This window comes from Cetorhinus maximus, chromosome 9 (genome assembly GCF_964194155.1).
Source record: "Cetorhinus maximus chromosome 9, sCetMax3.hap1.1, whole genome shotgun sequence".
In the NCBI taxonomy this organism is placed as follows: domain Eukaryota; kingdom Metazoa; phylum Chordata; class Chondrichthyes; order Lamniformes; family Cetorhinidae; genus Cetorhinus; species Cetorhinus maximus.
In genome coordinates, this window is record NC_135887.1 from 84,063,533 (window position 1) to 84,083,301 (window position 19,769).

The 19,769-nt window shown below is 44.9% G+C and overlaps 1 protein-coding gene across 5 annotated transcripts in view; it reads left to right on the forward strand.

The window, feature by feature from the left end:
• Positions 1–19,769, forward strand: part of LOC144684763 (oxysterol-binding protein-related protein 8-like) — a 222,066-nt gene that overhangs the window by 123,829 nt on the left and 78,468 nt on the right. The window contains exon 1 of one of the 5 annotated variants that reach the window (XM_078548959.1): positions 7,693–7,709. The exons of the other annotated variants lie outside the window; for them this stretch is intronic. The gene's annotated coding sequence lies outside the window, so the exon portion shown is untranslated. Of the gene's footprint in view, positions 1–7,692; positions 7,710–19,769 lie in introns of those variants that run through there. 5 annotated transcript variants of the gene reach the window in all.

Below are 19,769 nucleotides of genomic sequence, written 5' to 3' on the forward strand. Positions count from 1 at the left end.
CCTCCAAAATGAATCACTTCACATTTCTCTGCATTCAATTTCATCTGCCACTTGTCTGCTCATACCACAAAGCTGTCTGTCTTTTTGAAGTTCTACAGTATCATCCTCACAGTTCACAATGTTTCCAAGTTTTATATCATCTGCAAATTTTGAAATTGTGTCCTGAACACCAAGGCCTAGGCCATTAATATATGCCAGGAAGAGCAAGGGTCCGAACACTGACCGCTGGGGAATTCCACTATAAACATCCATTAACCACTACTCTCTGTTTCCTGTCACTCAGCCAACTCCATATCCATGTTGCTATTCCCTTTTATTCCATGAGCATAACTTGCCCACATGTCTGTTGTGTGGCACTTTATCAAGTGCCTTTTGTTATTCCATGTATGCCACATCAACTGCATTGCCCTCATCAATCCTCTCTGTTACCTCTTCAAAAAAACTCAAGCAAATTAAAGAAATATGATTGGCCCTCAGCAAATCTGTGCTGGATTTCCTTAGTTAACCCACATTCACCCAAGTGACTTTCAATTTTAATCCAGAATTATCGTTTCTAGAAGCTTGCCCACCACTGAGATTAAACTGACTGACCTTTTATTCGCTGGGCTTATCTTTACACCTTTTTCTAAACAAGGGTGCAACATCTGCAATTCTCTGGCACCACCCCTAAGCCTAAGGAGCACTGGAAAATTATGGTCAGCACTTCCACTCTCATTTCCCATAGTAATCTTGAATGCATCTCATCCAGTCTTGGTGCCTTATCAACTTTAAATACAGACAGCCTATCCAATACTTCCTGCTCATCAATTTTAAGTGTCTGAATTACCTCCCCTTTCACCGTGACCTGCACAACGTCCTTGGAAACTATTCATTTAATACCTCAGCTATGCTCCCTGCCTTCATGCGTAAATCTACTTTTTGTTCCCTGATCGCCTCCAATCATCCTTTTACTACTCTTTTACTATTTATATGCCTATAGAAGACTTTTGGATTCCCTTTTATGTCACCTGTCACTCTAATTCTTCAAAACTCCAATGAGTATAGCCCAATCTGCTCAACTTTTCTTCATAAGGCAACCCTTCATCACATTAATCCACCTCTTGAGCCTTCTCTGAACTGCCTCCAAAGCAAATATATCCCTCCTTAAGTAAGGAGATTAAAACTGTACAAAGCACTCTAGATACAGTCTCACCATGCCCCGTGGGAAGTCTTCCCTACCTTTTATACTCCATAAAAGCTGATCTTCAGTATCAACTGCACCTTCATGCTCAATCCCCATATCTCTTGGTTCCCTTAGTGCCCAAAAGTCTACCAATCTCAGTCTTGAATATACTTAATGGCTGAGTCTGTGGGGTAGAGAACTCCAAAGATTCACATTCTTCTGAGTACAGAAATTTCTCCTCATTTCTGTCCTAAATGTAACTGACCCTACCTCCTGAGCCTATGACCTCTAGTTCCGAACTCCCTAACTAGGGGAAATGGCTACTTGATACCTATCAAGTCAAGCCCTCTAAGAATTTTATACGTTTCAATAAGATCACCTCTTATTTTTCTAAACTTCAGAGATTATAGGCCCATTCTTCTCACTCTCTCCTCATAGGGCAGCCCATTTATCCCAGGAATCAACCTAGTGAACTCCACTGTATTCCCTCTTAAGGCAGACCCCTCCAAGTTACTCACCTTCCTGACTTGGAAATATATCACAGTTCCTTCACCATCAAAATCCTGGAACTCCCTTCCTAACAGTGCTGTGGGTGTACCTACACCACATGGACTGCAGCGGTTTAAGAATACAGCTCACCACCCCCTTCTCAAGGGCAACTAGGGATGGGCAATAAATGCTGGCACAGCCAGCAAAGCCCGCTGGTGTCAGTCGTGTTCAGTGGTGTGAGCGGACAATATGGTGAGAAGGCCAAAAATCGGTTTTACAACATTATTAAGCCAGTTTGTGATCGGCCGCTCAGCCAGTGGGTAGTGTTCCCCGCCATCGGACGTCGGGAACCCCATTGTAATACATCAGCATATCATTGTAAGGCCAGCCCACTGGACTCATTCCGCGCCCCCTTGCTGGATCTTCCAACCACGATGGCTGGAAAACACACCAGTGCAGAACACGCCTTGACAACTGTGATGTGCAGAAGTCGGGACTTACCGTCAGGGCCTTGCTCACATTGCAGACATCCAAGGAGCAGAAGATGCTGAAGCCCAACAGCAATGGGATCCTGAAAGAATGTCCATGGCATGCTGGGCGGATTCTCATGGATGTGGCTCTGCTGCAGAGCAGCTCACGGAAGTTGGAAAGTCACCATTGATACTCACAATGGCTGAGGGGGTGGGAGAGGAAGGTCTTGGATCGACTGGGAGAGGAAGAGGCGTTGGAGGGGTGAGGTTGGGAAGGGAGAATAAAGGTGTCGGGGGTTAGAGATTGGGAGGAGGGTAGGTATTATGAGAGGAGGAGGGGGTAACGGGAGAAGATGGCAAATTGGGAAGTAGGTGTAAGGGGGCTGAAAGGTGTAAGGGAAGGAGTTCGGAGGAGGGAAGGAGTGTGGAGAGGAGAGAGAGTCTGGGGGGGAGGGAATCCTGGGGGGAGGGGGAGGGAGTCGGGGGGTGGAAGGAGTGCAGAGAAGGGAGGGAGTCTTGGGGGAGGGAGGAGAGCGGATGGGGGAGGGAGGAGAGGGGAGGGAGTAGGGATGGAAGAAGGAGTCGGGAAGGGGAAAGGAGTAAAGCTGGAGGAAGAAGTGAGGATGGAGGAAGAGGTAAGGCTGGAGGAAGGAGTCGGGAGGGGAGAAGGACTTAGGGTGGCAGAAGTAAGGGTGAGTCAGGAAGGAGGAAGGAGTAAGCCAGCCTGGGTAGGGTGGTGAGTCTGGAGGGGGTGGGAGGACTCTCTCTCCCAGGGGAGGGGAAAGGGGGTCTCCAGAATGATATCAATGGTTTGGTGGAGTGGGCAGAAAAGTGGCAAATGGAATTCAATCCGTATAAGTGTGAGGTAATGCATTTAGGGAGGGCAAACAAAGCAAGGGAATACTCAATAAATGGAAGGATATTGAGAGGGGCTGAGGAAGTGAGGGACCTTGTAGTGCATGTCTACGGGTCCCTGAAGGTGGCAGGACAGGTGGATAAGAGGTAAAGAAAACATATGGAATGCTTTCCTTTATTGGACGAGGTATTGCATACTGAAACAGGGATGTAATGTTGGAACTGTATAAAACTCTGGTTAGGCCACAGCTGAAATTTTGTGTACAGCTCTGGTCGCCATGTTCCAGGAAGGACATAATTGCTCTGGATAGAGTACAGAGAAGATTTGCAAGAATGTTGCCAGGGCTTGAAAATTGCAGCTATGAGGAAAGATTAGATAGGCTAGGGTTGTTTTCCTTAGATCAGAGGAGGCTGAGGGGTGACCTAATTAAGGTGTACAGAATGATGAGGGGCCTAGATAGGGTAGACAGTAAAGACTTGTTTCCCTTAGCTGAGGGGTCAATTACCAGGGAGCAGAGATTTAAGGTGATTGGTAGAAGGATTAGAGGGGACATGAGGAAAAAGCTTTTCACCCAGAGGGTGGTGGCATCTGGAATTTGCTGCTGAAATCGGTGGTTGAGGTTGAAACACTCAACTCATTTAAAAGGTACTTAGATCTGCATCTGAAGCGCTGTAACCAGCAAGGCAACAGACCAGGTGCTAGAAAGTGGGATTAAAATGAGCAGATAGTTTCTTTTTCATCTTTTTCTGGCTGGCACAGACATGATGGGCTGAATGGCCTCTTTCTGCACTGTAACTTTTCTATGGTTCTGTGGGTTCCAGGGGGAAGGGATTCCAAGGGGAGAAAGGTTCCGGAGGAGGGGATGTCCAGGGAGGGATCTGATGGATCCATTCTGGATGTCCAGGACATGCAAGGGAGGGATCTGCTGGATCCATGACTGCCTCCTCGGGAGGGGGAAAAGCAGGGGAGCTGGGAAAATGCGAATCCAGACCATGCTGTCCACGTTGAACGTGAAACGACAGTTGTGGTGGGTGAGATTAAATGCTGCATGGGAGTGTGATCATTGGGTGACTTTAGATGCAGGTCAGCTCAGATGGACAACTGAAAGTGAACCCTAACAGGCAGCATTCAAAATGGTAAGGACATTGAGGTGATCATGATATATGAAGGATCCGCATGCATGGGTGAGTGCTTGCACAAGGCTCCGAAAGGCCCTGCCACACACACACACACACTTCTCCCTCCAGAATCACTCATTGGCCAGCTGCTCCCTCTGCGGTGACAGAGGGCAAAGTTAGGGAGCTCACAGGCAAAGGGGACTTGGAGGGAGAGGACAGCCTCTGAGATTCCTGAGTGGGTGACCCAGGGCTGTCCAGCTGCCCATCCTCCTCCCTTCGGGTACCCGGGGGCTCCAGCCTGACTCCTTGAGGGGAAGGAACCCGGGACGGATGTTGAGGTGCCCCATTTCCCTCTCGCGTTGCCACTGCAGGAACCCATTGCTCCCACAATGGAGTGCAGGTCTGCACACATCTTCTCCTGCTGGACTAGGGTCTCCATGGTGTTCACCATCCTTCCCATGGAGACCTTCATACACGCACATGTGGGCACCACTTCATCAGAGAACAGGTGGACACATTCCTCTGACTTGAGTGCCACTCTGTTGAGGGCTTCCAACAGATCTACATGATATTCTCACGCCTTCTGACTCTCCAGGATGTGTTGGAAGGCCAAACCTAGAGGCTCATCATCTGACTCAGACCTCACAGATACCTGATCCCCAGCAGTCCTCCGAGTGCCGGGGAGCTTGCACGAACCTGCCTCCTACTGCTGCAGACACGTGTCCGTGTGGTGACCACCAGATTGTGAAGCCCAGCCTGATCTAGATGTAGGTTCCACCGAGGTGTGTGTCTCTGCACTGGTGAAGGGTGTGGGTAAACGCTGTGATGGGTCTTCCAGGCTGCTTATTTCCAGCTCTTCAGTGAAGGAGGTGTTCTCTTAGCTGAGGTGAGGACGTGGATGGAGCTGAGGGACTGGCTGGCTGAGGGTGTCCGTTGCTCGGCAGAGCTCCCTGAGAACCAAAGTAGAGATAATTAGTGCATGACAGCAGAGTCAAAAGCAGGAGAGAGAGAACTCAGATTTACATTGAGAGAGGGGTGATGTGGTGCCAGATCCTTATGAGGATGTTCGCCGCCGACCACACTGTCACCAAGGCATGGTCCATGCCCTCACCAGTCAGTGCGATGACACGCTCCTCAAAGTGAGTGAGGGGCCCTTCCACCCCCAGTCTGGGACATCATCCAGCTGATGTGAGCAGGCTTCTCCTGCATGTTAACAGATGAAGGGAGTGTGAGCAGGACAAATGCATGGAATGTTTGTGTGGTGAGCAGAGCCATGGACAGAGTGAGGACGCAAGCTCCAGAGGATATGAGCCTGATGGAGATGTGAGGGTGTGTGTGAGAGTTAGTGGTGTTATCCATTGAGGTGTGAGATCCTTCTGGATGTGATAGGTTTGTGAGTTGAGAGTGATGAGAAGAGTGAATTACCTTGGTGGAATGGATGAGACCATTCATCCTGTAGCTGTCCTCTTTTGCAGGGCATTGGCACTGACCACCACAGCCACCACCTCCCAAGTCTGATTAATGATGTTTCTGCCCATCCTGCGGCCAGAGCGGGGGTAGAGGACATCACGCCGATCCTCCGCTGTGTCCAAAAGACACTCAAGGGACGCATCATTGAACCTGGGGGCTGCAGTCTTTTTGCCTTTCAGGGCCATGTCATCTTTGCAGCAGTCATGGGCTGGAAGCACTGAGAGGTGTGTGCGTGGCTGGATTTTAAATATGGCACTTGGTGTGATGAAGCGGTGACGTGATGACGTGGCAGGCAAATGAGAGCCCGCCTGCAATGGAAGCGACGTGTTCCCGGGAATACATAATTAATGCGGTGGGTTTGGGACAATACGGCATGAAAAGCTGCCATTGCGGCTGACGGGTAAAACGTTTTACCCACCCACTACCGCACTTAGTGCAAATCTGGGATGATTCCACCCCAGAACTGTACACAGTATTCCAGGTGTAGTCTCACCAAAGCGCTTTATCATTGTAACAATTACAGAAGTAAGTGGAAGAAACAAATGTTTGCTTTTATAAAAACAGATTTTCGCATATTAAATCAAAAATAGTCTTTCCAGATTGCATAAAAAGATGGACTAGTCCGAAACACAACAAACTGTAGCTGAAGATGAACCGCCAATGATTCAGCTGGAGTTGTTAGCTGGTCTCCTGGCACTGAGGTACTGGCTGATATCCCTATATGCAGAACATTCCTCCAGAACAGCTCAGAGAGAATGACCCATACTATAGTGGTTTGTTGTATGCTGCATAACCTTGCTCTACAGCAGAACATGAAACTACCATTAGATGATAACCTTCAACCAGATGACACAGATGACTTCATGAATGGTGAAGAAGTGGGAAGGTATAACACCAGTCTGCAGCTCGAGCTCTTTGTCAGCAGCTCATTGAACAACGCAGTAGCTGAACAACGCAGTAACTGAAAAATCCTTTCCCATCACCTGAACCCCTTCCAACGCAGCAGCTGCCCCAGGTATTCCAAGCTTGATAAACCAAGTCTGCCTCAAGACCTTTGGGATTCATGCCACCTAACACTACAAAGTCACTAGGTATGACAGGAACACTTTGGTCACACAGATTTCAAAATAGTTTTGAATTTTATTGACTTAGACAAATGTGCATATGCTGGAGAGTTGGAAGGGAAAATAGGCCTTGGTTTGGCTTTAAGCCTTGCGATCTTCAAGGCTGTGTTCAATTCCTCTATCTTTGGTGCCAATCGTGGCATCCTACATTCGATTGGAAGCTTGCCATGTTGCCTGCTCTTCAAATCTCTTTTCTGTTTTGTACAAGCTAGTTCTGCAAGAAGACTGGGAGTGGGTTAGTGTGTGGCCCATGAAAGGACTGTGAAGGTGTGCAGGGCAGCTGAAAGGGAGAAGCACTGAGTGTGGGCAAGAACTGGGTCATTCAATCAAAGAAAGTACATTTAATGTGTTGTATCCTAGAGCTTGACAGAAATGTGAGAATGAATCCAAGTCTAATTTACAAACAATATCTGTTCCAGTTTTAAAGGCATTAGCAGGTATTGAGTGTGTGCAGACGGAGGTGTAATGACATGCCCCTTTATGATTAGAGGAGATGCTTAGCAGGCTGGGAGAAAGGGATTGGTAATGCTGACAGATAATTGTGGGGGTGCAGGGCTGTTTCAGAGTAAGAGTTGTGAAGAGGGAGTAGGTTTTGAATCTGCTGCCTAGGGATAAATTGACGTTTCTAATCTGCCAGCAGTTATAGAAGCAGCCCAATTTTAATTTATAATTAAAACAGTAATTATAATGGGTGAGTAATCTGCTCCACTCATTTACTGATGAGCAGTGAAGCTGAAAATTTTCCTTAGCAGCTCTGATAAGGTCATTTTTTTTGTCATTGCAGCCAGGATCTGGGAATGGTGGTATTGGTCCTGACCTGTTCACCCATTTCTTTCCATGTCTACTGCATAAGAAAAGAATGAGAATGCAAGAAAAGAATGAGACAGAAGCTTCTCTGGTGACTGTGCATTAGGTTCTCTCTCTAATGTGTTACAGTCATACAAATGTTATGTCCCTGGTCACCGCTTCCTTTTACAATCCACAATTCGCACATTGAGTTAACTGATCACTGGGTGGCAGGTAAGGGTGCTGCTGCACTTGGTTTCACTGCTCCTGGACAAATTATGTGAACAATCAATCAGGCCTTCCATCCTGATCGCTATCTATAACTGCATATGTTTGGAAGATTGGACTTGGCTATTATGTTCCAAGCAGTAGGAATAGCCTGTCAGCATTCACTGTCTGGATTCACATATGAAAGCTGGCCACTTGGCAGAGGCCCTTCATCTGAACCCAACACTACTCCAGGTCCAGGATTTAGTTTTACGTGATACTGACCAATGCCTTATGCTGATCCATGCCTTATACAGCCCATGCTAATGGTGGGAAACAGTCTATACCAGATAATTTTCCATCACCATAGAAATCAATTTTAAAGCTACTACTTACAATGTAATAATTGCAATTCAGGAAACCTTTTACACCTTGTTGTTGCACCATCACTGTAATTAATTAATCCTCTATGTTTAATGTTTTAAAAGCTTTGCTGGTTTCAGGCAAATTGAAGTGTTTCTTAAATGTTTTTTGGCTTATGCTGCAAGCTATTCACCTGGCATGCAGGAGCTGTGTGCCTCAATACTGCAGTGTAGTCAGACTACCACCACAGTAGATCCTTGCTTAACGTTGTAGTTGCGTTCCTGAAAAGTGCAACTTTAAATGAAACAATGTTAAGCGAATCAGATTTTCTCATTACAACCAATGTAAAAGCTGTAGTTAGGTTCTGTAGGACCTTCCTTGTCAGGAAAGAACATTAAACATTGTACTCTGTAAGCTGAAATACTTTATGCAGGGTATTGCTAAATTTGTAAATGAAATAACTTTTAAATACATTTAAGATGTTAAAGAAATATGCTAACTCTTTCTACTTGTCTCTGGTTCGCTGCTTCTGCCACTTGCTGCCTCTCCAGCTTCCTGATTCTTCGGCTCGTTGCCTCTCCTGCTCCCTGACCCTCTGACTTGCTACCTCTCCTAGTCCCAACACTTCCTGTTTCCAACAATTGTGCTCACCAAACCTCCTGCTTGCCACACAATCCTGTTCACTGACCCTCCCCATCACCAACCCATCCGCTCACCACCTCCCTCTCCCAAGCCCTCGCCGTGAATGAGGGCTCAAGAGATGTATGGCAAGAAGTAGGAAGAGCAGCTTCGAGTTGTAGGGTTGCAGAGGTAAGCATAAGCTGGAGAGGTGGTGAGAGGGAGAGTCACGAGAGGGAAGGTCGGCAACAACTGGGAGGGTTGGCAAGAGGGAAGATCAGCAACAACTGGGAAGATCAGGGAGTTGGAGTGGCTACTCCAAAATGCACCAATCGGGTCACGCAACCCTATGTCAGACCCAGCATGAAACAATGCTAAAACGAAACTCCTGATGCTAAGCATGAATACTGGCCCTATTAACCGACTGACATTAAAGCGGAGCTACTTAAAATGGGGACGTACATACTGCATTTGTATTGGAAGCATATGAAATATTACATGCATTTACTCATTGTAGGGCTCGCATTTTATTGCCCTGACACTCAAAAACAGCCAAGAAATTACATTGATATAGTACCTTTAGCATAGTAAAATGTCCTAGGCCACTTCACAGGAATGTGATCAAGTCAAATTTGACATCAAGCCACTTAAGGGGATATGAGGACAGGTCAAAGAGGTTAGTTGTGAGGAGCATCTTAAAGGAAGAGTGAGAAGTAGAGATGCAGAGAGGTATACGGAGGGAATTCCAGAGTTTATTTCCTAGACATAGGAAGGCCAGGCTGTCATTGGTGGAGTGAGGAAAATCAAGGATGTGAAAGAGGCCATAATTGGAAGCATGCAGAGGTCTTATTGGTTTGAAGGGCTGGAGGAGGTTACGGAGATGAGCATGTTCATGACACCTACATGGATACGGTAAGGCTAGAAAATTCTGTCACAATACAGTTTTGGGCTGGGAAGTAGTGCTCAACTGATATTGGATTACACAAGGAGGTGAAAAATTTAATATAATGTAGGTGTGGTCTCAGGAAATTGTGAAATTATTCACTTTGGTGGGAAGAAATGAAAAGCAGAATAATTTTTAAAAGGTGAGAGATTACTAAATGCTAGTATTCAGAGGATTTGGGTATCCTTTAACATGAATCACAGAAAGCTAACATGCAGATACAACAAGCAATTAGAAGGCCAATGTATGTTAGCCTTTATTGCTAGGGGCTTGGAGTATAAGGCTAAGAAAGTCTTGCTTCAATTGTAAAATGCTTTCCTGAGACCACACCTGCATGTATATGTTACTGATCTTCTTATTAAGGAATGTTGCCTAGTTGGTGGGACTGCCCAATCTAGTTCCATTCTTATCTATCTAAACGTAAGCCAGAGGATCTTGTGCCTGTCCACCATGTACAAGGCACAAGTTAGGAGTGTGATGGAATACTGTCCACTTGCCTAAATGAGTGCAGCTCCAACAACACTCAAGAAGCTTGACACCACCCAGGACAAAGCAGCCCACTTGACTGGCACCCCATCCACAAACATTCACTCCCTCCACCACCGACGAACAGTGGCAGCAGTGTATACCATCTACAAGATGCACTGCAGAATCTCACCAAGGCTCCTTAGATAGCACCTTCCAAACCCATGACCACTACCATCTAGAAGGACAAGGGCAACAGATACATGGGAACACCACCAGCTGGAAGTTCCCGTCCAACCGCTCACCATACTGACTTGGAAATATATTGCTGTTCCTTCACTGTCTCTGGGTCAAAATCCTGGAGCTCCCTCCCTAACAGCACTGTGGGTGTACCTACACAGGGACTGCAGTGGTTCAAGAAGGCAGCTCACCACCACCTTCTTAAGGGCAATTAGGGATGGGCAATAAATGCTGGCCTAGCCAGCAACACCCACATCCTGTAAATGAATAAAAAAGACTTGCAATGGCTTCTCCTCCTGCTCCCATACCATTACCTCTGGTGTCCCCCAAGAATCTATCCTTGGCCCTCTCCTATCTCTCATCTACATGCTGCCCCTCCATGACATCATCCAAAAGCACAGCATTAGTTTTCACATGTATGCTGACAACATCCATCATCACCTCTCTTGATTCCTCCACTCTTGCTAAGTTATCAGACTGCTTATCTGACATCCAGTAGTGGATGAGCAGAAACATCCTCCAATTAAATCTTGAGGAGACCATTGTTTTTCATTCTTGCCCCAAACTCCGTTCCCTAGCTACCAACTCCATCCTTTTCCCTGGCAACAGTCTGAGATTAAGCCAATCTGTTTGCAACCTTGGTGTCACATTTGTTGCGGAGATGAGCTTCTGACCTCGTATTCATATCATCATTAAGACTGTAAGACTGTCTATTTCCAGCTCCACAACATCGCCTAACTTTGCCCCAGTCTCAGCTCTCTCCTGCTGAAACCCTCATTCATGGCTTTGTTACCTCTAGGCTCGACTATTCCAATGCACTCCTGGCTGTTCTCCCACAATCTACCTTCCTTAAACTTAAGGTAATCCAAAACTCTGCTACCCTTGTCTTAATTCACAGGAAGTCCCCTTCCCCTATCACCACTGTGCTTACTGAATTACATTGGCTCCTGGTGAAGCAAATGAATCATCTCCATTTTAAAATTCTCATCCTTGTTTTTGAATCCCTCCATGGCTTTGCTCCTCCCTATCTCTGTAACCTCCTCCCAGCCCCACAACCCTTCAAGAAATCTGCACTCCTCTAATTTTGGCCTCTTGCACATCCTCAATTTTAATCACATTGGTGGCCCTGCTTTCAGTTACCTAGACCATAAGCTCTAGAATTCCCTCCCTTCACTTCTCTGCCTCTCTATCTCACTTTCCTCCTTTAAGACGCTCCTTAAAATCTACCTCTTTGACCAAGCTTTTGGTTACCTGACCTAATACCTCCTTTTGTGACTTGGTGTCATACTTTTGTAATGCTCTGTTGAAGGGCCTTGAGACATTTCATTATGTTAAAAGCGCTTTATGAATACAAGTTGCTGGTTATATTGATGGAAGGATATACATATGTTGGAGGGAGTGCAACAAAGGTTCACTAGATTGATTCCTGGGATGAGACACTGTCCTGAGGGAGAGATTGAGTGGAAACATCCTTTATTCTTTTGAGTTTAGAAGGATGAGAGGTGATCTCATTGAAACGTATAAAATTCTTATAGGACTTGACAAGGTAATGCTGAGAGACCTTTCCTCCCTGGCTGGAGAATCTAAAACTAGAGGTCATAGTCCCAAGATAAAGACTGAGGCCTTTTAGGACTGAGATAAAGAAAGATTTCGTCACGTAGAGAGTTGTGAATTGTTGGAATTCTGTACACCAGAGAGCAGTGGAAGCTCAGTCGATGATTATATTCGGAGCTGAGGTGATTTATTAGGCACTAAGGAAATCTAGGGCGGTCAGGATAACATGAAACAGTAAAGTTGATGTAAAGTTCAGCCATAATCTTATCGAATGGCGGAGCAGGGTCAACATGCCATATGGTCTACTACATATCCTTACGTATTTAGTCTGCATTTCTCGGTTTTACTGTTCACCACTTATAGCAGGTGAATCTCATTAACATAAATGTGTCTGCCATGAACAATTGAGACTGTAGTTACATTTTCTGAAGAATTTTAAAAATTATTTAGCATTGCGCCACATAATCCCCTGCCATATTAAAAGGGAATTAACTGCGACTTCAGAGAGTCAACCACAGGATGATAACAACAGCTTAACCTGCTTTGATTGTAGAAAAGCTCACAATAAAGCACCACACATCTCTCTGGCTGGTCTGTTACTTTTACTCAAGATTATTCAGATAATTCCCAAATCCCAGTTGATAGAATAAGTTTAGTGCAACCCATACAGATGTAGAATTGCTCTCCCTTTTCATTTATTAATACAGTAAGCCTCTGACAATTTCACAGGAGAGGGGAAGTATTGCTACTAATGTTGGGAGGTTTCTGAGCACTTATTCAGACAGTGCCAACATTCATATCCTGTCTGTTTTATAGGGCAAGTCATTTAACCTGCTTTTGCCTACACAATCCTGCAGCAATTTTTTCCATGGCAACTTTTCTTGCCTCTCTATCATTACCACTGGGACCATTGCTCCCTTTCATGTTCTTCTTCGACTACAAACACACTACAAACACACAGTTCTGCATAATTTTCCTTCCTCCTAATCTTCTTACTGTATTGACATTAAGAAACATCACTGTTTTCCATCCATCATTCTTTTCAAGAACATTAGAACTGTGGAGTTCCTTATGCCTTTGGAGTTCCTTTTTCTGCATATTCTGCACACTTTGAAAACTCAAGCTTGGCATCGTCTGATTACAATTTACTTCTTTGATGTCTGCTTCTCTCCTGCCATTGTCAACTCTGAATGATGTCCTGCACTGTGTGATCCTTAGGCCTTCATTTAAGTTCCTCAATAATAATTTTAAGAACCTTGTTGGTACCTCCTCCTATGTGATATTTGGCTGTCTCAGCTTCTGCTGATTATTATAATCTTGAATTTTGTTCCCAATCGGATACATACGTATTTTTAAATAGTTAGTTGAGAATAGGATTCACTTCTTTCACAGGTCTTGTTTGCCTCGTTCCATGACCAGGATATTTCTTGGAAGTTTGGCTAGTAACTAAAAGGAAGTGAGAGTACGGTATCGTCAATAACTCTTATTTCTACCAATCTCTTAAGCACTTTGAGACAATGGATGTCAAATTAGTCTTCAGCGGTAATGCAAAATGAGTAATATCAAAACCGTAACCCATTTTACATCCTATCCAATTTTATTTCCCATTAATTTATTGAACAAATTGCTATTGATGGCAGGACGGTAGGAGCTAGGGGCAAGCAGTAATCCAATGACAGAATAACAAAGAGTGCCTGTGGGTATGTGAATTGAGAAGATCAACTCAAGTCAGGTCGGGTAAGCTGATGGAGGCATTTGAATGTGAGGACAATGAAATCAATTTGCACATGAAACCAATGTTGCTTGGCAAGGCTGGGATAGGAACATAGAAACTAGAGAAAGCCATTTAGCCCCTCAACTCTGTTCCACCATTTCATGAGATTTTATTTATTCATTCACAGGATGTGGATATCGCTGGCAAGGCCAGCATTTATTGCCTCTTTCCTAATTGATGTCGAGAGGTGGTAATGAGAAGCCTTTACATTGTAATGTGTGTGAGTTTAGTGAGTGTGGTAAGCAAAAGCAGGTACAACTAAAAGATGCTGCTATACCACCTAAGTGCAAGAGTGTAAGCATTAAGTGTCATGTACATTTGTTGTAACACATGAGAAGGCATCCATATTATGCAGTTCTCTCTCGGCCCAAGATTGGCCACAACTCTGTTTCTACGGTAATTCCTTTTAGTACGTAAAAATTAATTTTGCACCAAGTATGTGATTCAGCACATGGATGTCAGGGTTGAAAAGTGATACTAAATGTACTGCACTGTTCCAGCTGCTGTGACTACACCCAAGCATTATCCTTGCATCATGATCTGAAATGTAATCGCATTTGGCTGTGGAATGTCCTAAAATGCTGATCTCCCAGTCTTAGCTTATTCCTGAGGGATGGCCAAGGGTGATTGCAAGGGATAAGCATCACCTATCTGCATTTGTCCAGCTTTAGGAGCAGGCCAGAGTGCTATAAATCAGGGCTTAGCTATAGAAAGAGTATGGCTCAGGCATGCAAAGAAATCAAAAGGGCAGTGGGGTAACGAAGCCAGAGATTTCCTTTCATTATTTCTTTAATCTTTGAATTTGCATTGCATTGAGGTCCCCACCCTCCCCAACATTCTGCGGACTGTGTGGCCACCTCGTGCAGTACTGAGCTATGCAAGCCTGAAGGTGCTCTGACTGGTGCAGTCCTTGATCTGTGGTGAATGTTAACTCATCTCAGTCCGGGAGGGAAAAATTGCTCTCAGCTCTTGTAAATGAAGGAAGCCAAAAATTCAGATTCAGAGCATTATTCTGGTGATTCCTGCTAGAAAGACCATGTGTATGTATGTGGGATGAGGACAGGATCTTCATGGCATCTGCAGTTTAGTAGCTCCCTGACATTCACTATCTGAGTGCACTCATGAAGCATAGCAAGCTTGGTAAGGAGGTCCTTATGGGGTCTCAGTTGTTATGATTTGAATCTGTTACCTATACTAATGTGAAAAAATACACCCAGTCCCATAACTTACTCTTATTAAGATTTACAAGAATGTTGCCAGGGCTTGAAAATTGCAGCTATGAGGAGAGATTGGATAGGCTAGGGTTGTTTTCCTTAGACCAGAGGAGGCTAAGGAGTGACCTAATTGAGGTGTACAAAATTATGTGGGGCCTAGATAGGGTAGACAGGAAAGACTTATTTCCCCTAGTTGAGGGGTCAATTACCAGGGGCATAGATTTAAGGTGATTGATAGAAGGACTAGAGGGAACATGAGGGAAAACTTTTTCACCCAGAGGGTGGTGGTGTCTGGAATTCACTGCCTAAGTTGGTGGTTGAGGTTGAAACACTCAACTCATTTAACAGGTGCCTGGATCTGCATCTGAAGTGTTGTTACGTGCAAGGCTAGGGACCAGGTGCTGGAAAGTGGGATTAAAATGAGCAGCTAGTTTCTTTTTTCTCTTTTTGGCTGGCGCTGACATGATAGGCTGAATGATCTCTTTCTGATTCATAACTTTTCTATGGTTCTATGGTTTATTAGTCATAAATGTCCTCACGTTTCTCTAATGCTATTTTCCTAACCACAAGTACTAATCAGCAGTCAGCACCTTCAAGAAAGAAGGGAGTAATTTTGTTCCAAGAATACAATTTGCGAAGGAATATTAGGTGGAATCTTATCGCCTTCATTTTTAAACATGAGCCGGGGCCATATCTGGTTCCAACCCTAATGGGTTCTAAGGTCCACCCTTCATGATCTTCCTGGAGTCGGCCAATTAACAGACTGCCTTCGTGTTCACCATCCAATTAAGGATGACCTGCGGGCTGTGCATGCTGGAGGGCTAATGGGAGCACCTGAGGCTCTTGGCCGTCTGGCAAACCCACTGGGAGAGGTGGGTACTCTTGCTTTACGTGAGGCCGCAAGATAGGGGCTCCCTCTGAAGACTTTTAAACGTTTAAAAATAAACTGCCACGTCATCATTGTGGAGAGGCAACCCTTTCCACCGTCTTGCCTCTGGGCCTCAGGCACCATGGCTTCTAGAGGATGAGGGACTGAAAGAGGCCTTGTTGGCCCCCAGCATCCCACTGGGAGGCTGCCTACCAGGCTTCAGCCTCAGCAAGGGGCCTGTCTGCCATCAGTAAGATCCCAGCAGCTTAATTGCTGATAGTTAGCTACCTGCCACTCCAGGCATGTAGGTGATGCTAGTCTCAAGCCCCCTCTGGCAAGATCACTTGGAGGGAAGACGTGTGTTGGGCAGAAGACCCAACATGCACAATTTAAAATTTTCCCACTCTCTGAAATCACCACTTTGCTGATAAGATTCCTTCCATTGTGTATTCTTATATATTCATCAAATTCTACACAGAATCTTCACAAGTTTTGTGAGTGTTCAAAATTCTAACATGACTTTGTATTTGGCATTTCTGAAGTTCAGATTGTGGGAGTGCCACATCAGTATGCCAACTTCTGCATTTATATTGCTAAAATTACCCAACGGCAGAATCCCATAAAAGCTGAATGTGAAAGTGCCTAATGAGGACAGAATAGCTTTAATTTTTCATTGAAGGAAACATGATAGAAGGAGGACATGATTCAAGTCATAGCATAGGAGAAGCCCCAAGGAAATTCAACACAGGTGATTATTTAACTTCCCACTTGAAGATGTTATTTCTAGTTCCTTCGTTCTCACAACGGCACCAGACTTGTGATGTAATTCGAAATAAAATGGAAGCAGTCATTAACCATAAGCCAAGAAGACTGTGAAGCATTGCTGCATTTGAGTATCAAGGGGGGAAATTCTTTACCTATTCTGAATATGTTAGTCATAGACTGGAGAATAGACATCTGCTGGGTAGATAAGAACACATTTGATGTGTAAATGTCATAGGAGAAAGATCACAACAAAGGTCTCTTGGAGCTATGCCTTTCAGAATTGGCATGTCGTTGTTAAGCCCCTGTAAAGCCAGGTTTACCTGTTATCTCTCCAACGTAAATATCATCCCTGTCAGAGAGGCTGTCGAACAATTCTGTCTTGCAGATGTGCAAAGTCCCATCATAGACAACTCTGCATATGACCCAGCACCAATGCTGGCAGAGACACCAAAGCCCGTGGTGGAAAGGGAGCCCCAGTGATGAGCAGCTGTCTCAGGCTGTATTTAATTTGGGTTGGTTTTTTTTTCGGTTTCTGCTCTGATTCAGGCTCACCTCTTGCCTTGCCCAGGCGGCCTATCTATAGCTTCCTGGGATATATTTGTTTGTGTCTTCAGAGTAACTGCATGTGTTATTCTCTTCTTGCTGGACCTGCCCCATAGTATAAATAGGACAGATTCAGCAGTGAGGGAAATGATTATATAATAGATCCAATTCCATAATCAGCTTCCTGATTAAGGTTGCCAACCCTCCCAGAATGCCCAGGAGACTACCAGATTCACCTTCAATCTCCCAGTGGCTATTAAAAGCAGTCCAAGAGATTTTAAAACGATAGGATTCCATTAATTGACTCTTGGTGACCATAGAGTCCGTTTAACTGAGTGGTGATGGATGCTTGTATTTGCAGGTGCAGCATGATGACGTAGGACATTTATGTCGCATCTGGGCACATGAATGTTGCTGCTTGCTATCCTGCCTATTTTTTTTCCTGCCGGTGGCCAGCGCTGAACCTGAGAGCGAGCGATCCTCGAGTCAACCCGACCTTGAGTTGATGCTGAAAGAGAGTAGTTAGAGAACGAAGAAGACAGCTCAGCCAGGAGGTTAAGGAACAAGCAATTAAGAGCAACTGTCAAAACTTCCAACTGCCCCTGCCTGCCTGGAAAATTCATACCTACCAATCCAGCCCAACTTGGAAAGCTTTAATGGCTTCCCATATCCCAGCTGAAAAGAAAGTCCCAAGAGGCCGAGACTTGAGGTAAGAGCTTCCGGCTTCCTGCTTTGCTGCTGGGATAGAAAAATTGCATTGATTAAAAGGTCTAAAAGCTCAGCTTAGAAAGCTTTCCGTCGAGAGACTTGACTCAGAGTCTCAGAGACACTCAAGCTGAGTAATTTGGTAAAAGGAGCAGTGCTGCTTAGATTATAGCTAGAAGAAAACTATCTAATAGTTTTAATAGCTAATAACACAGATGTAAAAAAAAAACCCTAAAATGATGAATGATCCTGGTGAGGGGCATTCTGGCACAGCTGGCACCATTGGTGGTGGGATGTGCATGGATTTAGAAATGACAGGCCAAAGTCAATCAATGATGTCGTCATGTTCGGAGGAAAAAAATCTCCCGGAATAGCTTCACTCTGAGCTAGCAAGACTATGCAGTTTCAACATGGGTGTAGAACTATCTCAGAACCTCTCGGAGGAAGAACAACAGCGTCTCATGTAATGAGGCTGGAATGTGGCTCGGTGCACACATATCAAGGGTTTACCACTAATGATTGACAGAATGCTTGAAAAATAAATAAAGCAGACTTCCAAAACTAGGAGCAGAATTTTGCCCTCGTCGGGCATGCGTGCCCGGGAACGGTCGCAAAGCCGCCCGCTATCAGGCCCCAACGTGGATTACACACTGGCTGGCCAATTAATGGCTAGCCAGCATGAAATGCATGCTGTGGCACTCAGCGCTGCTGGGGTCGGGGCAGGAGAAGCGCGAGCACGGAAGTGTGTGCATGTGCAGGGCTGCGCTCAGTGAAAGCTCCCTGAGGCGCAGAGCTGCCTCAGGTATCTGAAGATTTTTAACAGTAAAACAAAAATATTAAAAATAATGAAAACATGTCCCCTCATGTGACTCTGTCACGTGAGCAGCGACATGTTAAGTATGAGTGTTAAAAGTTTTTAAAAATTTTTAAATCACTGGTCGAAACCTTATCCCGCCTGTGGATGAGGTTTCGCCAAAATTGCAAAGGCCACTTGGCCTCTTCGCCCACCCTCCAACTGAACGATTGGACAGGCAGGGAAAAATTCGAGTCAGTTGGGTTCTTAAGGGCCTTAATAGGCCGCTTAATTAATGGCGGACACAGTTCCAACTCTCATGTGCGCCCACCAACTGAAATAGTGTGCGATGACTTTGGGACGCTTGCCCGACATCATCACGCATCATTTTACGCTCGTTCGGGTTGGGCACGCACCAGTCCAATGAGAGTAAAATTCTGTCCGAGTTGTAGCACCACCAAAATTGGTAGTTTTATCCATGAAATGGCAGCGCTGCTTCAATTAAATATGTAAATATAGTCTCTAGAGACAAAGATGTCCATAGAATGTGGTTACCAGCTTTTGAACAACTATTTTAGATTTATGGATAATGGTTATGTTGCTGGACTCATAAACCAGAGGCCTGGACTAATGATCTGGAGGTAAGAGTTCATATCCCACCATGGCAGCTGGAAACTTTAAGTTCAGTTAATAGCTTTATAAATCTGCATTGAAAAAGCTATTATCAGTAATGGTGACCATGTAACTACCAAATTGTCATACAAACCCATCTAGTTCACTAACTGGGGAAGGAAACTTGCCATTCTTACTTTGTCTGGCCTATATGTTATTCTAGATCCACAGCCATGTAGTTGAGTCCCAACTGCTCTCTGAAATGGCCGAGCAAGCTACTCAGTTGCATTTTAAAGGCAATTAGGAATGGGCAATAATGCTGACCTTGTCAACGATACCCACATCTTATGAATGAATAAAAAAATCATATCCCTCCATCTCCAAGGACAGGCGTTTGCTGTTACTTACACAGACATTCCTCAGTCATTAAGTGAGATACAAGTTCTTGAAAATAATCACTGTGAGCCCTCTGCAATGCTCAGCGGCTTAGTGCTCTACATGGTTTGGTAATGATGTTTTGGCCACTACTTCATTGAAACACTAAAGGCATACTCACTGTCCATGTGGGAACTTGATTGGTTCTCCCGATCCCCAAACTCGGATATTGGGGATTTTGCGATGCCTGTTACT